The sequence below is a fragment of the Silene latifolia genome, chromosome 8 (assembly GCF_048544455.1).
Source record: "Silene latifolia isolate original U9 population chromosome 8, ASM4854445v1, whole genome shotgun sequence".
NCBI lineage: Eukaryota > Viridiplantae > Streptophyta > Magnoliopsida > Caryophyllales > Caryophyllaceae > Silene > Silene latifolia.
In genome coordinates, this window is record NC_133533.1 from 12362971 (window position 1) to 12373825 (window position 10855).

Sequence of the window (10855 nt, forward strand, 5' to 3'; positions counted from 1 at the left end):
CAAGTTTTAATGCAGTCCGTAAGACCGGTCTGGTTATGAGAACTGTATCTTTTATTTTAGATGAGCTTTTGGTTTTCTGAAATCTAATGGAAAAGAAGTTTATGAATCTTATGATGGTATGATGATCATACTAATTAATCAAAAATTCTCAGTTAAGACAACGCTATTGATCATCTAGATCGTATGATTGACAGACGACACTATCAGACAAATATATTCTTTTTTCCTATAAAAAAATACACAAGTTGTATGTACTTGACCCGTCATAAACTAAAGACTGATAGTGTCGTCTGTCAATCATACGATCTAGGGAGTACAACACTTTTACCATCTAGCGAGTCGCGAGTCTGTGTCTGACACCGATACTTGCACGAGACACGGAAATACATGTTGCACACTAAACAAACTGTGTCAAATTTTTTTATTAATATTTTAAAGTTTAAACACTCCATACACACTTGAACTTACTTCAAATCAGAATAATATAGATACATTGTGTGTTTTTTAACACAAATTCTCATTGTAGACATGATATATCCGTCACTTTGGAGTGACGGATACCATTTTACCTCACAAAGTACCCATTTTTTCTCTTTCTGCAACATTATTCATGTGGTCCCCTTTCTCCACTAACCCATTTTGTTACCATTTTAACTCACAAGATATCCGCCACAAATGGTAACCCGTCACAAGGGAGACCAATTGTTTTTTTAATACATGACGTACTTTATAAGTTGGATTATGATTACATGAGTTATATTTTTAACCTAATCGTTAAGTTTTAATTAATTGCTCACCCATCCTATAAAAATCTTCCTAATTTGACTGGCATAGTCTCCAACACACTATTTTGACTAGGTTTTTCACTATTAATATTCATTTTTTTCATTAAAAAAATATTATGAATGTAAAATACTTTATTATCATATTTTATTTTCTAACTAATTAAACAATTATTTATAGTCAAAGTTTGAGTATTAAATTTAACCTCAAGTCAAATTGGAAAGATAATACTTTGAAATACTCCATCACATCCAAAGCAAACTAATATGAAATGGGGCTTGGGACACATGCTTTAGGAAAAGCTGGAAAATGTAAACTAAAAGAGGGTCACGTACATGATGACTTTCTACGTAAATAATGTGGGGGTTAGGAAGGGTCTTCACTCGTTCAGTAATATTTTATTTATCGAAAAAAAATGAAAGAAAAGGAATGAATAGTTTCGATTGGATGGTTCGAATAACAGAATAAGGTAACGGTTATCTTGGGTTTCAAGGGGCGGGAATAGGATGGTGGGAGTAACATATACTTCCTCGATTTAATTGAATTGTTTACTTTACTTTTTACATAAATATCAAGAAAGGGGTATCTCTACTTTTTATATGTTTACTTATCAAAATACCCTCATCAAACCTTACACCTTTTTGCACCCACATAGACCTGTCAATTTATGACCGATCAAAAACACGGCCCATTTTTCCAGGGTCAAGACCCGACGACCCGTTCCCAAAATGTTGCATTATTTTAGGGTTAAAAACCCGACCCAAACGGCTCGAGTCGGCTTGTTGGATCAAAAGTCAAATCAACAATTCTATTTAACTTTTATAATATTTTTGATATTTAATAATAAAATTATCTTCAAAAAAATCTAATTTTATTATGGAAAATGATAAGTACAACCCATCACCTTTGTGGCCCTGTTTGGCAAAGAGCAGAAGCAGATTCATAATAGCGGATAATGTTAGCATAATACGGTAAGCAGATTTTAGTAGTAGGTTTGACTATCAAATTAAATTAGTAGAATTAAAAAAGTGTGTTTGGTAAATAGCAGATTATAAGATAATTAGAGTGATTTAATGTATAAATTGAATATGCTATTACAATCATCAATATATCTATCTATATTAATAAAGGAAGCTTTTTTCGAGCGATTATAGAGAATCCAACTATTTGAAACTACCTAAAATATTTAATATTGGAGAAGATAATATTTTATCACATCGTAGCCATAATAACCCAACCGTAAAGAAAGTGTAATGCTAATAAAATTCTACGTTAATTAGAAATAGAACTCTCAAAGAATTGGTGATTTATTTTGTATATAAAAGGAAAGTTTCATGCGCAAAATTTATGTATTTAGTCCCCTAACATCTATGTCGACCACTTTTATGTTATTATTTGCTTATTGTTATTATTGTGCATGCATTGCCAATTTTTATTTTATCTTATTTACGCTTAGTTATGTACTCCGTAGTAAATTATGTCCAATTCTTTTAACATACACATCTAATCATTGGTTTTCATAATATTTATAGGGACAACAGCAAGAACACCAAATTACTAGCTTGCTGAATGATTGTTAATGCCATCAACAATAATAGTTTTTTCTTGCAAATTTCCGATTTCGTATAATTGTCATACAACACTCACTATTTAAGCTTTGCATTACTATTACATCATTGGAGTATTTCTTTTTAGGTGTTTTTTTTTTAAACTATGTTTTTGTGCTTTGTTAGTTTATATCCAATGTGAAATACAAATAGAGTGGCTAAGGATTATCGTTATTTTCACTAACATATATTATTTGCATATACAATGCAGGTACAAGGTAAATCGTCTTAAAGAAGAACTTATCGAGGATCATATACATATTTGATGCATTATTACCATATACGATTTATTTATCGAGCGTCCATAGTCCTCTTTTATTTCAAATTGGACAAGTACAAATCTTTTTTTAGTGTATTAATTATTGACTTAGATTTTGTGAAACTAATTATGTAATTTTTCCGCCTAGAACAATTAACATGTGAGCCCAACAATCGTGTTATTCCATAGACTTATAGTAACTTATTTGATCTTCGTTATATTTTATTTCTTGGGTTCTTAGTGTGGTTGTTGGCTGGTGACGGGTAGATTTACTTAGCTTAATGGTTGTTGTTGGCTGGGGACGGGTAGATCTTCGTGATAGTTTGATTCATACCACTATTTTCCCATTCAATTTTTGATAAATAAAATTTTATAAATTATGAGATACTACAATATAATAGGAGTATTAGAAAGTTTAATGTTTTTGAATGACCGTCGAAAAATATTAAGATTCCAGATTAATAGTAAGGGTTAATAAGATGACTACTCTTCATGTAGTGTTTGTGATTTTTTATTTTTTTTGGTAAAAGTGTTTGTGAGTTATTAAGAATTGATTAGTATGTATAGAAAATAAAATACCTATTACCTCAATTTTTTATGGATTTCACTCCGGCAATGAACTTGAATTTGAGTGAATATGGGATTTTAGTTCCATAAAGCAATTTAATCTGTACATTACTACATTAGTATGCGTTTGGTAACTTGGTGATGATGGGATTGTTTCTATAACTATTACTTATAATAACGGATCTAACAATTAAATAGAGTCCATAATTTATTATAACTAAAATAAATGTAAAAAGTCGCATGCAAGGCTCGCAACAATTCAGCAAAGAAGACCTACTAATTGAGATCATGAACAGAGAAGGAGAAACTAACTATTTCCCCTACGTACCATAATTTGATTTAGTAGACAAAAGGCCAATAACTACATACAATGGTATTCCACAATCGTTATTTTCATACCTGTTGCGAACATACTCCAATAAAGATTTGCAAATGAGTGGATCATCTTTGTACTCTATGGTCTACTCTGCCTATTTTCTGCTATTATCCATCACTATCTTTTTAGGATAATAAATAACACAAATTCTCAATATAGACGGACACTATCCGTCTATACGTATAGACGGATACTATTTCCCCTCACAAAATACCCATTTGCCATAAAGTGGGAAGCACATGGGAGTGCCCCACCTTGTCTCCCCCTACTCATTTTATTAGAGGTCTTTACCCGTCTATTCGCCTCACCCGTCTATACCAAGACCTATTGAATAAATAAAGAGTAAGTCTTATAGAGACGGCTTCCCAATAAATTTTTGAGACTTTTTGGATCCGTCATAGAAGGGTACGTTATAATGACATCTCAATTACTTAGGGAAAGATCGCCTTTGGAATTTTAGATTTGTTAGAATATGAGATTTTTTGTATTGAAAAATAGCGTAGCAATTTTCAATCAATTAATATAAGAGAGAGTTTTTTTACACGAATTTTAGTGTCACACCTTAAGGTTATACCCGGCTGAACACTACAAATAGGCCCGTGTATCGCACGGGCATTAAATCTAGTATATATATAAAAGAGGCTTTTTTCAGGCAATTCTAGAGACTCCAACTTTTTTAAAACACGATTTTTTTTTAATAATTAACTCAATTGAAGATAATAATTTTTTTTTTAATAATTAACTCAATTGAAGATAATAATTTTTGAGCTAATAAAATAAGAGATATAGTAAATTACAAAAAAGATCGAGTTTTATAATAACCGTATCTGTGCATGTAGAAAAATAAATAGCTAAATAGATATTTTTGAGTCCTACATAAAATAAATCTCCAAAAAATAATATGTGTATATATACCCATCTCCCATTCAACTATGATCGTCCGTTTCTTTTCATGTGTAATATAGGATTATAGGCTATTGCTGTTTTCTTTCTTTTGTCATATTAATAGCAAGGCCTACAGCTAAGCAAAGTAGCCGTTGCACGAGCCGTTGCTCAATACATATGCAAGGCAACAATCCTTTGTTTCCTCCATTGTATATTTTATAGTTGTTAGAATTATTTCTTTCCGTAAATATGTTTAGCAAAGCCTTTGTATAAATAGTCTGATGTAGTTTGTAATGACAAACATAAACATAATACAATCATATACTTCTACTCATGTCAACGTTTATTATGGTATCAGGCTTAGGATTCTAACTCTGCCTCCGTCTTCTCTTCTCTGCCACAGCTCGAAAAAAAAAAAAAAAAAAAAAAAAAAACAAATTCGATTCTCGAAACTCTGATCTATGACGAACACTGATCTCTCTCTCGATACATGGATTTTTAATTCTATTAAACCCAGTACTCGCAAAACGATATCCTTGCGTCCCGAAGCGAAACAGAACCCGATTATGGCTCCACACGTGAACATGGCGGCTGGTCAGGGGCAATCTTCTTCTCAACCGACCTCCTCCTCCTCTCTCTTGCCGACTATGGACAAAGTGGACTTCAATAATCTTAATCCTACCGAACTCGTCGAACTCAACCGTTTATGGCAGGCTCACAAAGCCAGCTCTTCTGACCGTCTTCAAGGTAATGTGTCTAAACCCTCTTTATCGTCATGGATTATTGATACGGGGGCGTCTCATCATATGTCAGGTTGTTTAAATCATTTCACAAATATTCGTACTATTTCTCCTTTGTCGGTCGGTCTTCCGAATGGCGATCTTACGCTTGCCACACAATGTGGTGATATTGCTTTGTCAGAACGTCTTATACTTAAGAATGTTTTGTTTGCAGCTAATTTAAATTGCCATCTAATTTCTGTCTCCTGCTTGCTTGCCGACACCACCCTGACCATTCTATTTTCTCACCAACTTTGTCTAATACAAGACCGTTCCTCGAAGACGGTGATTGGTGCGGGTGAGCAACGTGAGGGGCTCTATTACTTAACGGGTGTTCGAAACGACAAAGCCAAAGTTTGTTCCATAAGTGCGACTGATTTGACTGAGCTTTGGCACCGAAGGTTGGGGCACCCCTCTATATTGATTTTATTACTTTTGAGATGTTTATTTGTATGATCAGTGATCACTAATGGGATTTTGCATTACGCAGGTGTTGTACCCCATGGATTTTATTGATGATCATAATTCACTCATACTACAGCTAATCAAATTTCAAAGGTCTTTCAATTTCTTCTAACACGTGGCACTATTCTTATGTATATGTTTTTTTAACGGTTATTGATTCACAACTGAAATATTGAAATACTGACGCGAGTATATATAGCCTATTCACCTTTTTTATGTTTTGCTTTGTTTCGTGTAGATTAATGTATACGTATACTGTATGATTTCGGTATTTTTTTTCCTGCTTTACACTTTAATGTTTCTCATACAAAAATCATTGTGACCAATAAATTTATATCAGTTTTACTAACGTGTTCCCTAAGGTAGAGGGATTTGGAGGGGAGGGAAAATGGATCCCTCCATTTCCCTCCTACAAGGCAAATTATTTCTCCACCAACATAGGCAAGATTTGGAGGGAAAATCATCTCCTCCATTCTCCCTCCCCTCCCCTTCCCTTCCTTTCTCTTCCCTCCTCCTCCCTCCCCTTCTTTTCCCTCCTTTTTTTCTATCCAAACAAGGCCTAAAAGGCTTCACACGGTAAACTCCTCCATGTTGGAAGTTCCTTTTACCTACTCTGCGTGGGGGTCTTTACCAATACAAAAAGGTGAGCAACATCAATGCCATCTACCTATCAAATACTTCCCTGATTAAACAGAAGTGAAAGCTAATAGGCTACAAGTGATTAAGGTCGCTATAAAAAAAACGATTGTAAGATCCAAGGCATGAGTAGCATTTCTCCAAGAAAATTCAGTCAGTCTACGTAGTTAAAAGCAAAATAACAGGAAATTCAATTTTGTACCTACCGCTGCAACAATCTCATATAAAGGGTGGATAACTCGACAGAAACGAAACACCGGTTTCGGTTTTGCAACTATCACGCCTTGCTTGCTTGAACATGCCGCCTCGATATCTCATCCATTTCTCTTGCCATCTACAAAAATCACAAAAAAAAGAAGTGGTGATGTTGTAAATGAAAGCAGACGGGATACGATATGTAATGCTATATAAGAAAGAATATTGTCCAGGGACATCACTACACTTTAACCACTTCTTTTAAATGCAAATGAGGATATCCTTCAAATAAACCAAAGGGGTGATGCCTACGACCTCACGTAGACCTGTCAAACGGGTCGAGCGGTCGGGTCGAATATGGGTTGAGTCATGCGGGTCGGGTTAGGATCCGAATACGGGTCAAGAAATAATTTTTAACGCTTCTCTAACGTGTACCCTTAGGACATGTGAGACACACATTAATAAACTAAATACGGAAAGATTCACAACATATTTGTTCATTAATTAGCTTAGGTGGATTATCTTTAAAATATGATTGATTAGGGATAGTTCATCATGCCCCAACATCAATCAATATATAAAAAAGAACTTTATCCTACTCTCACGACCACTTGAGAAAGATAGATAGTTTGTGTAAGCATTATATTCCACTTATAACACAATTACACATAAATCTAATTAATCAAGATTAATGAAAATTAACGTATTCAATTCAAATACAAACATTGATAGACTTGCTTTGTAATGTAACGAACTCCCATCACCTAAAAAAGGAATCCAATATAATAATACAAATCAAATTTGAATATAAAATTATTTATATAAATTGTATTATCTCGAATACTTTGGAAATTGCCTTACTTTACTTTTTTAAACTACCTAATAAAATTTTAAATTGTAAATTAATTAAAATTATGCAAATTCTATTCAATCAGGTGATAAAGTTATTTGTAGAATATTATCACAAAACTCATGCAAATTCTATCTGATCAAGATGATAAAGTTATATTTGTATATATAAACTTTAAAAGTAAAAAGCTAAAATGATAGAACTTTAAAACGATGGGATTTTAAATTGTAAATTAATTAAAATTATGCAAATTCTATTCAATCAGGTGATAAAGTTATTTGTAGAATATTATCACAAAACTCATGCAAATTCTATCTGATCAAGATGATAAAGTTATATTTGTATATATAAACTTTAAAAGTAAAAAGCTAAAATGATAGAACTTTAAAACGATGGGTCGGCTGCTGGGTCGGTTCATACAAGTTAAACCCGAATACGAGTCAGACTAAATATGGGTGGGCTTATACGGGTCACGGGTTGAGGTAGAATCAGAACTAACATGTGTCAAAATATAGATTGATAGGTTGATTTTATTTGTTAAAAGCAATCATATTCAATAATAATAATATTATAATTATTATTACTTGCCATACTTATAGTGAAGAATTTATAAAAATTATATTAATTTAATAAAATATATAAACTTGATTTTTCAATTATTTTTGGAATTTAAAATATTTAAAATAATACTCAATAATTTCTAATTATTCTTCAAATATAACGTACAATCGTAACACTTAATATATACTCCCTCCTATTCACTCATTTCTTCCCATTCCATTTTGCACAAAAAATAAGGAAAAGAGTTTCGACCACACAAAACACTATACCCCACAAGCAAATAAATTTAGACCATACTAAACTAACCAATTTTGGGTTGATTTGTGTTGTCCAAATTAAATTACATGTGGGGTAGTATGTTTTATGTGGTCCAAAATTGGTTTCTTATTCCTTGTGCAAAAAGGAAATGGGAAGAATATAGTGAATAGGAGGGAGTATTAAAATAGTCAAGGCCTTTATTTAACTCATTAATTATATATTCTACGAAGACAAACTTACATGTTACACATACAAAAAAAAACTACATTTGTACAAGCTAAGTTAAAAACAGAACACTATTTAGTTACCCGTGCAACGCACGGGCACAAAGTCTAGTATGCTCATATTAGCAGCATATTCAAAAACAATAGATTCCGGCTAATATGCTATCAAAATACGTCGTTTACCTAACAAATAAAAATAATAGATTGCTTGGTGATTAAATCTACTAATTAAGCCAAAATCTACTAATTTAACTCAATATGGTTTTTACCAAACATCGTCTGTATTTAAGAAGACAAAGAAGGAAATAAATTCTTAATATATGCATTAATTGTATTAGTTAATGTGAAATTTAGTTCTTAATTCCTAAATTAATACCCAAATTAGAAGGTATTTAATGCTTAAATACAACCCAATGGGCTGTATACGTATTTAGCATTACCCATTTATTATTATGTTAATATAATTAATGTAAACATTGAATGTGATTAAGATATTCATTTTAAATAGGTATTTGATTCGATTTGTATTGGACTCGATCCGTATTTTGACCCTAACCTGACCCGTACCCTATTTGATTAGACAGTATTAGACTCGACCCATATATCCGGACCTATCCGACCCGTTTGGCAGGTTTACTCCATCTCATCAAAAGTACAAATACTACAAAAGCAGATAAGGGTATGTGTCATTTAATTGATCAATGATATTCATATAAAGAAATGAAAACAATCAAGATGAAACAGCCTAAAAATACATCGTGCTTTTTATTTTGATGGTATGCCGTTTTATATGTTCGCTTCGTGTTTAATGCTACCGCCTCCTATTTAAAAACAAGACTGGGAGAAGAAATAGGAACATACATCAAAGTAGTACCTCAGACCTCATTAATTATTGAGCATTTATGTAATTTTTTATATTAGACGAACAAATACGCTTTTGGGACCTTAATTCCATGGTTCTCAAGTGTGATTACCTAATAACAAATTTAAATTAAAAACTTGCTTTAGTTATCAGACGACCCTCGCCTCCTAACAAACAAGTGTTTTACTCCCTCCGTCCCGGTCATTTGTTTACGTTTGGTTTGGCACAAAGACTAAGGAAAGGGGAAGGAACCAATTATAAAAGGACAAGTGGATAAAATTGGGTGTGGATGATCCAATTGTCATTAAAGGCAATCCTAAAATAGAAAGGCAAACAATTGACTCGACACCCAAAATGTAATAGGCAAACAAAACAAATGACCGAAACGGAGGGAGTGTATCTTTTATATTAGATGATGTTTAACGTTGAGCCCGCTTGTATCTCAATTTCCCTTTATTTCGTACCTACATGACAAGAAAGGCGAAAACAGTACCAAATTCTTTGAAAAATAGGAGGTGGTAAGGTAACAGATTATATAAAAAAAATGTTTGACAAACTAACTAAAAAAATAACTGATTTGGTGAAATGATGTAAAAGAATATATAATAATTCTTTGAATATCCATAATATTATCTTCCCTAATATCTTCCTAATATCTCATATCTCTAATAGAGAAAGTTCACAAATTCTTATTCAGACGGACTGGTTTTGCGTTTGAAATAAGACCGACAAAATATTACTATTTTTTAAGAGAATGTAACCATTTAATCCACAAAATGTTATCACTAGAGGTGTCACTTTTTACCCTGAAAATGATTGTGAAAAATAATGGTAACATGTTATCAGAAAATAACAATATTTTATTGTATAATGACAACATGTTGCCGGTCTTATTTCAGACGAGAAACAACCGTCTAAAGCAAGACGCGCTGGAGAAAGTTATAGAATAGACAACTATATGACATTTAAATGGAACGATATTATTTTAAGATCTCACCAAGTTGAAGCGGTAATGGTTTTGAAAAGTTTTAAGTGTGACAAGTAGGGGCATGTAATTTTTTTATTAAATACGGGTATGAGAAGGCTTACACCCGTCATGTCCTATCCTTCATATGACAACCTTGCTTTTAAGAGTCATTTTTTGTTTTCATTATGCGAGATTTGGTAGAGTGTTTTAGTTGGTGTAGACTTTGGGAGCAAAATTCATTATCTTTTAGTAAGGTGGAGATGTTTAAGAAGGAAATGGAGTATACATGATGAATTTTTTAATTAATATAACTCATAATCATACGCTCCATCAATTGTGGTATGTCAGTTATGTTATTGAGAAATATTAACTCCGGAAAAGGATTATCTAACGGGATATGTCTCATTATCAATCGCCTTGAGAAATTCATAAAAGAAGGGAAGATACTTACGGGCTCCAAAGTAGGCAAAAGGTATTGAACCCGAGGATAGTAATGACTTCCTCATATACAAAGATTATTCCTTTCGTTCTTAAGCGGACACAATATACGTTGAGGTCATGCTACGTATACCTGGCAAATA

At 32.6% G+C, this 10855-nt stretch overlaps 1 long non-coding RNA gene across 1 annotated transcript; it reads left to right on the forward strand.

Annotated features, from left to right (window-relative positions):
- Positions 1-4631: 4631 nt before the first annotated feature.
- LOC141594128 (uncharacterized) lies at positions 4632-5915 on the forward strand. The gene is made up of 3 exons (XR_012522012.1): positions 4632-5224; positions 5432-5657; positions 5747-5915. It is a non-coding gene; the product is annotated as an uncharacterized LOC141594128 (long non-coding RNA).
- The last annotated feature ends 4940 nt before the right edge of the window (positions 5916-10855 follow it).